General features: G+C 41.7%; 1 long non-coding RNA gene across 1 annotated transcript; it reads right to left on the minus strand.

Moving 5' to 3' along the window:
• Positions 1–12,519: 12,519 nt before the first annotated feature.
• On the minus strand, positions 12,520–13,839 carry LOC121108376. The gene is made up of 2 exons (XR_005842858.2): positions 13,697–13,839; positions 12,520–13,606 (listed from the first exon to the last, which is right to left on the minus strand). It is a non-coding gene; the product is annotated as an uncharacterized LOC121108376 (long non-coding RNA).
• Positions 13,840–14,114: the final 275 nt, after the last annotated feature.

Below are 14,114 nucleotides of genomic sequence, written 5' to 3' on the forward strand. Positions count from 1 at the left end.
TGAACTCCAGAGCATAAGGAGATTTCTATGGCACGGTATAATTCATCGGAGCAGAAAAGAGTTTTAAGAGTCCCCTTAAGCTTTGCCAACACAAGATAACCACTTGAATGTGGTGTCTCCTGTAGGCTCTCCTCAGCTGTTTGTAAAAAACAGTAGGAAAAAAATTACTATATTTTACTATCAAGTGATGAAAAAAGTGTTTTTGTCATCTGTGTCTCATTTAGACCATGAAGAAATTCCTGTAAACAAGGCAGGAGTTTAATTTTTTAGTGGGAACGTAGGCGATAATTTAGTTAACTTTCTGACTGATACCGGGATTATATCAGGATGGTGAGCAGTCACCTGGGGTTTCTGCAGGGCTCCATTTCAGAGCCAGAGTGGAGGACTCCATCACGGGAGGGTCAGGGTGGAAAAGCTTCTGCACCAGAGGTTGACCATGCACAAAATATGCCAGAGTTCAAGGAGCCTTTGGACACCACTCTCAGACATAGTGTGGCTGGTTTTATGTGGAGGCAGGGGTTGGTTTTATGTGGAGGCAGGGGTTGAACTCCTATGATCCTTGTGAGTCTCTTCCAAGTGGCCATTCTACAATGGCCTGGAAGGACTGTTAAACAGCTTTTAGTTGTGGTAGTTATCAAGGTGATACAAGCATGTAAAATCTGGTACCTTAATGCTACTCCTGTTGGGAAAGAACATTTATAACCAAAGTACCTGCCTTCCTCAGTAGGTAACTTAGGAGACGTGCAAGGAGTAACGGCCTGCAGATGCCTCTGTATTACACTGTGCAGACAGAACAGCCAGCGCTATGGAAACTTAATGCTACTGATGTGAGGGGTGGAAGGAGCAGTTAGCAAGATGTGCATCTCAGGAGGTCTGGCAGACTGGTAAAAGAATGCTATCCAACTTAGCTTACAGGGAAAAGGAGGAACGGCTGCTGTCATATTCTTCTTTCCTTAGTAAGTAACAGAGTTAGAAGCATAGAAGAGAGTTAACAGCATATCAACTTAAGGACGGTGTAATAAATCAGTGTTATTTAGGTATATGAACAAACATAACAGCCACACAGACCCAAAATCCCTTTTCTCCCACTGGTGTCCAGCAGTCCCTTAGTTTGCTGACAGATCGGGCTGCTCTCTTCTCTTAAAGCAGCACTTGTCTCACTGCTTTGCTTCACAGTCAGAATTCTGACCTTCTGACCTTTTAATACCTTTTTTCTTTTTTTCAAAAATCTTTCCCTCTAGCTGCAGGTCAGAATGAAACCTCAACCATGGTCAAAACGGTGGGAGAGGCCGAAATACAAAATAAAAGGAATAAAATTTGAGCTATCCGAGAAAAAAATGAAGGAAGCACGGAACTGGAAGCAGCCCTGGCTGGAATTCGATATGCTGCGAGAGTGCAATACTTCAAAATAGAGGAATAAACATGGAGGGAAGCGAATGAAGAGCTGAACAAGTAACAGCTTTGAGTTCAATGTAAGAATTGTCAGTTTTCAAGTTTTGTATGCAAATAAAAGACAGTGAAATTTCAGCAGTTCTTGTCTGAATGTTAAACTGTCCACTCCTGAAAACAAACATTTCCTTTTCTGACCAGTGTTACAGTGTGTTCAGCCCTGCTTCTGCCTTCCCTTCTAAATCACAACTAACAGAAGGGGTTTGCAGTTATTGTGTTGTCACTTCCAAATAACTGTTTCTTCTGCCTTTGCCAAGTAGACAGGGGCCAATTGTGAAAATGCTTCACTCAGATAGGTTCAGAAGGGGGCTATGGCAGGGAAGCAGATGTACAGAAGCCCAGCTGGACAATCTGAGTGTAAGTGCTGCTTAGCTGTCCTGTAAAGGCACTTTTGAAATGACATCTGATAAAGCACCAATAGTAACCTGACAACAAAGCAGTAATACCAACGTTTTGAAACCAGCTTGCAAGAATGAAGCCAGATTAGCTGTTACTCCAGTCAGATTGTGTGAATGGGTGCAAGGTTCACCACAAAGTGGCACAGTAGGTTCTCAAAGATACTCAACTGGGATGGGGCTTCTGAGCTCCAGTAAAAATCGCCTTCCCCTGCTTACCAGTCATGACAAGTGACGTCTGCAGCCACTGGAAGAAGGCCTCTACAGAGGTAAAGCTGTGATAGAACCTATTCCAATTTCATAGCAGCACAAGACTAATTTCTTTGGGAGCAACTTTCCACATGAATAAGGAAGCAGAGGAGACAAAAGCAAGCACGGAGATCACATGCTTCAGCCGATTACCCATCAGTTGTATTTTCTTTGCACTCAGGAAAGTAGAAGTGCACAATTACTTACAACAGAACTCCTAAATCCTGCAGATAATGAAGCGCCAGCAGTGCCACAGTTTTTTTCCATACTTCACATAACATTCCTGCCGTGTTGCAAGACTTGAAAGCAGTTAAAAGTCTCATTAACACAAAGACATCTTTACTTTTCAATATAATGGTTTTGCTTTTATTTTAAAAGTCATTGTTGTCTATAACACTGATGAATGCTATTTACAATTAAAATAGTTTACAAGAATACATATTCTGTAATAAAAAACAACAGAAAAACCATAGGGAATAAAAGCCCCCAAGAGTTAAATGGAAGACCCATACATAACATTTTAGAGAAGCAGGCAATAGCAAACTTAGCAGAATTTGTGACGCAGTGCTGTTTCTACAGTAAAACATCCTTTTTATTCTGCAGCAGTAATATTTACTGCACATATATGAAGTTACACAACATTAGAAATCCAACATGGGTACGGTGAAATGAGGTTTAATGGGTCTTAGAGGGAAGCAAAAGGTAAATGTCCTTAGAGAGCCGATTACTAGAAGGTAACTGGAGTTGTTGTTCTGCTCGTCTGATAAATGAGGGCGGGTGACAGCTCCAAGTCTGTGCACAAAGTCCAGTCTGTAGTCTCAAGTACAAAGCTCCACTACAAATCATACTCTGGAGAAGAGCTAAGTGTAGTTAAGACGTTCTCCTGTGCAACTTCTTACCTTCCTGAACAGCCGTTTACCATCAGTAGATGTTCACAGATCAAACTTCTCACTGCATACAGAATTCCTGCTTCTGCTGTCAGGGTCAAAAAGCTATGAGGAACTCACTGTGAGTTTCGTAGAGTTATCTCATTAAGTGGACAATAAGTTAGAGTTCAGTGACTCCTGAGTCAGAGTGATTTGATGTGGTACTGAAAACAGCTTGTGAAGTTGTCTGCTCACCAGCAGTGGTAACGTTACAGGCACTCACTGCAGTCATCCTTCCCAAAAGAACAAAGCAGTGAGGCTTCGTCATATATTTCAGAACACCTGCACTTCACACTGACCATTGTGATTCTATCTAGGAGTAGATGGCATCAGAAGACAGTTGGAAAAAAAATATATATATATATTTCACAGTAAAACAACCGTAGGCAGTCCAATCATTAAACATGACCACTTTTTTAGAATGAGCCTCAGGCTTGTTTGAGTAAAAGAACTGCTGCTTCAAAGAAATCCTTATTTCCTGATCACAGATTTAAGATGTTCCCGTTTGCACTCTTCAGTGAGCTCTTCAGCAATACGCAGAGCCTTGACTTTCACCAACAGGAGAACAACTTCTTCACTTTCATCACTATTACAAAAACAAGTTGATATAGCAACACATTCACACCTGACTTCAAAATCAATAAAGCTAAAACGTGCCTTGAGCTACACTGACCACTAACTGCACCCAACGTCTAGAGCCTCAAACTAGCCTGAACTAGTACTGCAAAAGCGATCCATTTTACATTATGGATTGCATCTTTAGTTGTACGTAGATGTTGGAAGTACATCACTGAAAGTGTTAAATGCATGAGGCTTGAGGAATTTAAGAATCAGAGAATCATTAAGGTTGGAAAAAAACACAAAGATCATCTAGTCCAACTGTCAACCCATCACCACCATGCCCACTGAACCACATCCCTAAAAGAAATACTAACATAAAGAATATGAGCAAGTGCTGCATCCCAAAGAACATGTTGTTTGTTACCTGTGGTTATTCCTGTGAAGCATACGTGCTCACTGCACCAAATGCTGGCAGAAGTTCACTGACTCAGGGAGAGTTGACCCACTTCCAAGATTTTGGAACCACCTTTCTGGGAAGCATGCAACCACCTGTTCACCCAGAGAGTATTTTGAAAGAAAAAATAGAAAGAAAAAAAAAAGGCTTTCAATAACACTAAGTCACACCCGTTTCTGACAGACTTCTCCTTTTGGCTAGTTCAGTTATTATTGGCAGTGTTTACTCTTCAAAAAACAAAACCATCATTTTAAGCAGTTATTCCTAAAAGGCTATGAACCAGTGCTTGCTTTGAAATTCTTTTATACACCAAGGTCATCAAAAAACAAAGAAACAAATAAAAAACAACTTCAAATGTTAACTAATTACACTTCAGACTACATCTGTCCCCATGGAAATAAGATCTTTCACCTCTTTACACTTCTCTATGTTTTCTGGCCCTGGTGGTGTGTTGAAGAGGTTCAGAAGAAGGCAACGATTCAGCAGCTTGCTCAGTCCCACACCACGGACTGTGTCTTCCTATACAGTCCCATCCCAAAGGAGAACCTTGGAGAGCACCTGCAGTAATGGAGAAACAGAACATGCATATCTGATGGCTGAGGGTGCGTTAGAACCTCCTTTTTAAACTTAAAAGATACCATGTCCATCCAATCTCAGTACTCAAAAAACAGGATTTATGCTCTCCAAACTGTCAGAAGATCCCCAACATAAGCACATTTTCAACCATTCTGCACATCACCACTTCTAAAGAGAAGACTGACAGTGAGGATGGAAAACAAACTGAAAGGAGAAAACTTCAATCCGCAGTGAAAGACCACTGGTCTCGCTTTTAGAAACATGTATTTGACAGGACATTTAAGTCAGGCAATACACAATCTCATAGGGTGATACCAGAATCTTATGTCTGTTTCTTGTCTACCAGGTATCAGTACTAAGCTCCCTCTTGTCTTCTCTGCATCTGTCCATGACAAACCCTTACACAACAGCTTGCCCCAGGAGTGAATATGGCAAGTCCTCAACATTCCCAAAGTCCCTGATTTTTCTACAGGAATGTGCAACATGGCAGCAGGAAGCCTCTGCAGGGCTGTCACCATGGCCTTGTTAGCACACACAGCAGGGGAACTGGGACGTTAATGTGTTTTCCTGCATCTAAACCTCATCTTTAGTACGAATCCAAACACACTCATAGAGGAAACGGATCTAAGAGGGAATTGAATCACAGGCATTCAGATATTCAGCACTTAATCAGACATAACTCAGCACTTTAGACTGAATAAAGCTATACTAATACGCTTATACGCACATGCAGGGATTCTAATTCTACAAGAGCAACATGGGCACTGTATGCACATACTGAGGAAACAGACCTATCCACAGAGTGCCAATGACTGATCTCATGGAAGGTTAGCAGGAACAGATGATGAAATTAAAGTCTCTTGACTACAGTATCAGAGGTGGGTGAGCATAAATAGCTCACTGACGAAAACAGCTAACCTTCCTATTAAAATACATTAAACTCTCAGGAATCAGATTTGACTGAAGATACATTTCCTCAAAGACGACAGTCTACTTTTAACTAAAATGCTTTTCACAGACAAGATCGGTGTCTTTTCTTTACCTCAACAGCTGACCAAAACCGTCTGCCTTGCAATTTTGAACATGGCGATGATTTGTCTTCCACAGTGCTGGTCAGAAAAAGAGGAAGAGGAAATAAGGATTTTGTTTGACCTGAAAGTAAGACAAGCAGACAATTCATCTCTTAAACACCGATGAATTACAACTATGGGATTCTTTCAGCAGTGACAACCAGAATAAAGGTCTAAGGAAACAGCTGTTAACTGAAACTCCTTGCAATACCCAATGGAATTAGCAGTTGGAAACACTCGAGTATGTGTTTAATGGATTCTCAGCAGAACAGCACTGCCTGTAACCAGACAAACATGCTGCATCAGGCTTAGCAACACTCTTCTCCCAGCTGTGTCTTAACCCCACACCTACCAGACTCTTACCAGTTATCCTCTCTCTAAGAGCAGTCCAGTAATAAGCATCAGCAATATCAACTACTTCAGGAAAGAAAGGAGGAGTCAGGAGTAGAAGGGGGAAGCAGACCACCACAAATAACACAAGCCCTCAGATACTCCAAGTTAAGATCACAAAACCAGACTCTGGGCTGTGCCTCATAAACTAAGAACTTTCCATTTATGAAAGCTTTTAGTTACAGGAGCAAAAAAGCACTAAGTTGACTGCGTAGTTACTCTTGTCGGAATGAGTTCATAAACATCAATGTTTGGTAACTATTCCTACAATGAAACAGTAGAAGGCACATTTGTTCCATTTGCTCATGGATGTCTACAATATATTTCACCCACGCTTCTGGGGAAAAGGTACAGAAAAATAGAACAAAGGCTAAAAAAAGAGGTTAGGTTGCAGGTAGACTTGGTGGTCTTTAAGGTCTTTCCCAGCCTGAGCAGTTCTATGATTCTATGACTAAAAATAACAATTTTAAAAAGTAAAAAAATAAATTCCCAGAGACAGCTTACCTTTTCGGATACAGAGGGATAAAGACATCCTCCTCTACAGACTGCTTCATCCTCAGGACAACCGTGTTAATCAAATCCTGTCAAAAAAAGAAAAAAGGAAAAATATTAACACATCCTCACAAGAAAAGGATCTCACCTTCCACTTACAACAATTTTAGGCAGTTATTTTGTTCATGTGGAAAAGCAAAATGCTAATTCAGCTGAATGCAGGTGCCACTGTATATAATAGACACTAAGATCGTGACTGCATTAAAGACCTGTGAGCAAGTCTCAGCTTAAACCATCTTTTTTTTTTTTTTTTAATAAAATCCTCTTGGATAATGAGATTAATGTATTTTCCAGCTATGAAGTTCTATTAAAAAGAAACACAACAAAACACCACAGCTACTATACAAACAGAATCTTATCTAAAGCTTCTTCCTGAAGTCAAGTGTGGCGACTGCATAAACGTTTGTTATTATTTCTTTTCATACTAAGGGCCTAAACATCAACTTTAGTTTCACCTACTTTATGCTGGATAAACTCCCAGATTTGCATGAGAATAAAACCAGAACTGGGCTAAGTGTATGTTACAGTGAATATTTACAGTGAAGTGCATACACTGCATCAAGAACTTCCTTCCCCATTACCACAACAGCCTTTACCTGTTTTGCCTGACTGCATTCCCTTCTGGACAGGACTTGTTTTTACAAACACTGTTATCGCAAAGCTGTGTAAGGTTCTCAGTCTGTGAAGTCGATAAAGGATCCCACACATTCTTGGCAAATGCTGAAAAATAGGAATTATTTCATTCATGATATCCAAGTGGCTATCTGCTCTAGTTTCAAGGAAGCAAACATTCAAAAAGCTAAACCTTTCACTTGCAGTAACCTTAACAAGTAATTGTAACTATCAACATAATTTTACATTACCACTTATTTAAGGTTTCATTACCTAGCTGCAGTGAACGTTCCTCAAGACAACCTTAATATACCTGTAATTTTTGGCAGGATAGTTTTTTCAATCACTCTAGGCAAAACTTCTTCATCAGGATCATCATCTCTTTTTGATTCAGACGGCTTTTTGGCATCGCTGAATCCTTCTACAGCTCTGAACCAGGGCATCTCTTTCAGGTCTGTAGAATTCTGCTGAAAGATCATTCCCATTCGTTGTTCAGCTGTCAGGATTGAGAGAAAAAGCTCCATGCAAAAATGTATCTAATGATACCAAAAGATTCTCATTTAACAGTTTTACATGGATTCTAATCACTGAATGGACCAAAGCAGCAAGCTAAAACTGAATGTAAAGCTAGATTTCAGAGGGTTAATAAAGGTGCAAGTGATTCATATACAAGCAACCTGACAAGAGGAAAAGATGTCCTCCTTCTAGTTAAAACTCTCATCTCAAGCTCTGGAATGCCTCTATAACCCACGGCAAAGCTCCTGCACAGAAGTCTTCCCTGCAAGCAGCATGCCCCCGTCCTGTCATACTTTGAGATGCCAGAAATAGCCACAGGTCTTGCCAGTTAACAAAGATGAGTACATCAGAGTAGACAAGTTTGCAAAGACAGTACAGACCAGAAACGTAGCGGAGCACCGCCTACCCAGAAGCCCAGAGGATATCAGAACACACGAACACACACACACAATTTTTCACAGAAATAAAGTCTGGTGATGCACCTACCTCAAGGGGACTCCAATTTATTAACTGAACTCTGACTAATGGATTTAAAAGCTTAGGCAGGCAAAAACCGATGTAAGCATCGCAGTATGAGTCGGGAAACTTCTCTTTCCGCTCCTGGAATTTCAACAGGATTTTTCTGATGTCACAAACATCTGCATGGACATCTTCAAAGATTTTCTTACTCTCCTCTAAAACGTTATCTATGGATAATATTCAATAGGAATGAGAAGAAACAATCACAGAATTTTATTGAGGCATAAGCTGAACAGTTCATGCATCGACAGAACAGAAGAAATATCTTTATGATAACAGCATTTGTGCTCCATCTTTCACACCTCTTACACTGAAATGGGTTTGAAAACCAGCACTCTGGCAAAGCCTTTTTCAGGAAAAAAGAGATACAGAAGACCACAAAAAGACTTCTGCGGTTTTGAACAACTGCACAGATTGAAATACCCATTACATTTCATATTTTGTATGTCTCTTAAAAGCTCAGACAGGAAAATCCTCTTCTGTTATTCAGCAAATACGCATCGTGCCTCTCCCAGCTCCTCGTGACCTGCTCACTAAGGCAGTTCAAATCTCAATTTGAAATACATTCCAACTTTGGACAAAAAACTGATTAAACTAAAGAAGCCTACAGTCTTACCTATTCTTCCTAAGGCATCGGTCAGAATTGTTTAAATGCATCAATTCTATGCTGTAGAAAATAAACGATATACCATTCAAAAGGAGTATTTCTTCACTCTCCCTTGAAAATCCTTCTCAATATCTGGAGGAATTTGCTCTCATATCCTGACCAACCTTTGCTCTTCTGGAATTCAGTCACCTCTGTCAGAGCCAGTTCTTCATCACTCGGCATGCCTTCGTGGTGACCAGCTGTTTGTGAACGCTCTCTCAGCTGCCGCCTGCAAGTCCTGCATTCTGTAATGAACTCAGGTGAGTTATTCACCATGTACATACGTAAAAGAAAGCTCAGTGATATACTAAGAACACCCGGTGAGAGCAATAGCCTAAGGAAACACGGTGAGGAAGCAGAAGTAAGTATGCAACCCTAGAGACACAGATTGTAACAGTAAGGTACTTTGTGAGCTGCCAAAGGACATTAAAAGCATCTCTAGCGACCTTCACTTCACCACATTCATACTAGGAACTCCCCCCACCTGAAACACCAAACATCTAACATGGTACTCCACTACTATCCCTGCCAGAGGTAGTCTGTAAGAAACTACTGCGCTCTCAACAGTCCATCATCTCAGTTCTATGTAGCTTATGCAACAACTTGCATAGAAACTGTGACTGCATCCAAGTCTCACTGGGGCTAAAAGACGGTTAGTCCTGGCATCACATACCATAAGAGCATGCAAAATCAACAAGAAAATTATATTTATACCTATTATTTGCATAGCATACCTCTTGTATGTAATTATTGACATTACTTAATGTTAAAGGTTAACAGTTTGCTTCAAGCAAAGTTTTACTACGTCGTTTTTCAACCAGTAAAACTCTTAAGTCCTTACCTGTGTCTAAACAGTGATGAGTCAAGGCACCAATGCAACTGGAACGGTTTCAGAGCTCCCAGTAACTTAAGGTCAGCAGCAGACCCCGACGTTCAAAATGTAGCACCTGGCCTACGCTGATAACAGAGGGTAGGTTAGATGTAGGTCAGATTCCAATCAGCACGAAGAAAACCCCCCATTAACCAATAGATGGTTTCCATGTACCTTGAGCTTTGGAAAGGAAAGACATTTTTGCATGTGTGTGTATCATCTCGCTTAGTAACTGCAAGGATTTACCTTCACCCCTGTGTAAGTAACAGGAAGCAGATGCACACTTACTACAGTTAGATGTAATTATACGTACCTTCGATGCTCACACGTTTTCAGAAGCTTCATCTTTTCATCACTCTCCAGTCCATCATTACTTGGTTTGCCATTCCCAGCTACCAGAAGACAGGAACAAGACAAAGAGGTGAATGCAGAACACTGATTCTGCTTCTGCTCTTCATTTGGAGACTAACCAAAGTAAATAAAACCTCCTGATGAAAAATTCACAGTGTCCAGTCTAAAGCACAGTCAGTATTATCAGTGAACTGTAGGACAGCTGTGGCTGCTCCCTCGTGCAGGGGGATTGCCAGGTCACAGCCTGAACCGGGAGGTGAGCACCTGAGTGAGCACAGGGAGGGACCCCAGATCCACCCTTCCTCTCTGCCCTTCCTGGTGACGCTTCCAGCTGTGCTTCCCAGAGTGCACACACACTCAGAGTCTGCATGCTTTGCACCCACCCCACCTGCACACCAGTTAGAACCAGAAAGGGCTACATCCCCGAGCTCACTCTTCTCAAGCTGCTTGCCAGTTATCAGTCAATCCTTCCTTGTCCTCCTGTTCTACAGTGCCTGCGTCCCAAACAAAGGCTCCACATCACCTTCGTTTGCTTTACACCTTGTAACAAGTGATGGAATACCAGCTCACCTGCTTCCCAGTCCTGGATGGAAACGGACAGTGCCTACCACACTCTGTTCCCAACAATGGAAAAGGCAAACTGAGCCTGCATGTTAAGTTCCAGCTTCCAAACTTTACACATTATTGCATTTAGATTTCAACAGTCAGCTCCCTACCGTCTCCTGTTATTTGTGTCCCCTTGTACGTATGTCCCAAATTACCCCTACTGATTCTTCAGTTCTAACAGAGAAGTAGAAGCCAGAAGCATTTTCTGCTTGGGCTGTTCATCTGTATCAGCGTCAGCTGGCTTCAGTGCACACAAGACACAAAACCAGGCTGCCCCTACTGACATACTGCAGCATAAGAAAACACAGCATTTCCATCAAATACAACCAGCAACACAACAGTTGTTCTCTATGTAAGTTCTCTATGTATCTTTTCATGCCCCTGTAGAATTTGTAATTCATAGCAGCATCTGAAGGCTTCTCTCATTCCTGGGCAGTTATCTTTGAACTGTCAATGCTCTCCACGTGTTTTTCATACTCCCTCTGGTGGGCACGGGGCACATCCTGCAACGATGCCATCCTAAAAAAGAACACACTCAGACAATTAAAACCACGACAAGTCAACAGTTAACGCATTCCTGAACATCTTCCGCTTAAAACGAAGCACAAAATCCTTGCTAATAGCAGCACCTGCATCGGAGCAAAGAAGAACTGCAAGACTTACCCATACCAACACTTCCAGAAGCACTGTGTGTGGACAAGATTCATGCTTTGGAAAACATCAAATGTCACTGACGTAGTGGTAGTTCTGAAGGTACCCCCACTGACATTTTACCCATATTCCTCTACACAGCACGCTCCTAAAGAGCATAATATGGCAAGTGTAGCGACGTTACACTGAACAGATTCTACCCAAGTCGATGTGGGTAGGAATACAGCACACATCAGTGCGTCCCACTTAATTTATACCAACTTAATATCACCAAGCTATTACTACCAGACACGTTCTCCCTCCCCTTCTTGTTACTTTCCAAATAGGTCTCCCACTCTTCATAGTCTTTCACATTTGATTGTACTTGAACTCCCCACATCATTTCATTCATTTCCTTCAGGTGATCAAGGCCAAAAAAAAAACTACAACATACAATTCCACAGAAATATTTAGTCCACTTCAGTGGAAATTCTTTGAACACAAGCAGGCCAGCAGCAGTCTGTACAAAAGAGTATACATACACAGAGGTTCACACAAGTGAACGGCAGATGTTTGTGTTTCAGCTGCACGATGGTACTTGTCTGAACTTATCAGTACAGCTGCTTCTGGCTGCGTGAGCACTGAGAGGTGATGGGGATGGCTATCTCGGTAGCTGCAGATGCCTGACCCCACCTGTCCTTCTCACACTCTCCCTTGGAAGTTCCCATCTCCACCCAGGACATCTCAGCTGCCCACTGCCTTGTCTGAACAGGCTGAAGAGCCATGACAAAAGGACTGACAGCCCCACCTGCCCTGAGTGAAGTTCTCCTTCCTTGGCAAACATAACATTGTGCCTACGCTCCTTTCAGAACCACCACCATGTACAATAAAGCAGCAGATTCTTACAAGCGATAAAATGCTTGAGAAGTCCAAACACTCCCCTGCAACAAAGCATTGCCAGGTAAAGTTAAAATCTGTAACGCTGTGCTAAACATTACAACAAGCACAATACACAACTAACCCCAAAACCCTTCAATATTCGCAAGAAGGAATAAGACTCCAAAGCTGTCATCAGCTGTGACAGAATGAACACCTCAGCAATTTAACACTTAAAGCAGTATTTACCTTTAAGTCAGTTGCTTTTTCATAGTTTCCAAGTTCACAGCTGGTAAGGAAACACAGGGACCAAATGTGGGTTTAGCTGGTTGAGATTTACACAGGGAAGCATTGCTGTAAGTTTCCTGAGAGAACTGCAACACTTTCAATACATAGTTTATGCAAATTAAATATAAGTTTATACACAATTGATGTAAGTTTTGCCTCTGCAGCTTTAGAGGTCAGCAAAACACACCATGTGAACATATAAAGCATATGACAAAAAGATGTACATTGGAATGATCAGATTGGGTAATTTCTGTACACCACAAAAGGGAAAGCGTATATACAAAAAGCTGTGTACTTATGGTGTAAAATGCATACAGCATTCACATCCATCAGTACAAAGCAATCTGTAATTTAGGGTAAAGCAGCCCTCCTCTCAGTCTGAAGACATCAATGGCTTCCCGCAATATATAGCGGTTCAATATCAACAGCTGAAACCTCACAAGCAGTACAGTTTTTAATATGAAAAGTAGAAATAAGCTACAGTCAAACAACAAAGATGAAGATAGAAGTTTCATTCTGACAACTTGGCTTGACTGTAATTATAACTTAAAGACTCCAACCACATCAACATAGAAATTAAATGACATTCTGCGTTCTAAAACAGCAGGAGTCTGTAGGGCAAAATCTAACCCAAACACAGTGACTTGGAGCAATCGAGTCCATGACCGAGGTCTGCTGCTAAAAACTTCTGCAATCTTCTGGACAGCAAAAACTGAGGGGTTTCCAGACACAAATGGAGTATGAGGACCTAAGAACACCAGTTATACTGGATGTGAAGTTAAGGAGCAACCGAAAAGCCACATACGCTTGGCATGCAGTAAGTCTGCTTACTTCCAAAGGGCTGGCTGGCTCTGGTTGGTTGGTTTTTGTTTGTGGTTTGTTTTTACCCCTTTCCCATAACAGTCGTAATGTCAGTGTGTGGAGAGCAGGAACAGCCCACATAAGCCTCAAGGACCGCCAAGCATTATGGTCTTTTGTCAAGGTCAAGGGCACAACTTTGCACTGCACTCTTCACTGGGCAAGTCTCACATTCTTCTGGACATCCATCAGTAAAAGACACAGCCTCTCTCTGGGAGAAAAGGCACCAACTCACCCACGCGTTCAGCCATCCTACGCCTAAGAGTTCTCTTTTTAGGAACAAAATGGAGACGATTCCTACCAGGCTCGTCCTCATCCTCTGAATCACCGCCTTCTCTTCTCCGAGAAAGCTGACGATCATTTGAAGCATCCAAGGGAAGATAATCAGCTCGGGTCCTGGCGAGGTGACGTCTCCTCCGAGCAGCCGCAATACAGCCTGCACTAGGGACACAGCCTGCACGCAAGGGAAACAACATCTGAGCCAAAGACTGAAAGCAGCACTCTATCACTACGAGTGTCAATAACCACCACAATTCAGGAACACTGCGCAATTCTGAACTGAAAACACAATGTCTGTCTTATAAGCTTACCACACCAAATATCAACAAATGGAAAGACATCCTTAAAAAAAGCTCTTAACCTGAAAACAGACCTTTTCCTTTCAAAGGAATCAACATCCTGCCTTTTTTCCAGCTCTTTCACAGATCAAGACTGCTATA

The sequence above is a fragment of the Gallus gallus genome, chromosome Z (assembly GCF_016699485.2).
Source record: "Gallus gallus isolate bGalGal1 chromosome Z, bGalGal1.mat.broiler.GRCg7b, whole genome shotgun sequence".
Taxonomy (NCBI): Eukaryota; Metazoa; Chordata; class Aves; order Galliformes; family Phasianidae; genus Gallus; species Gallus gallus.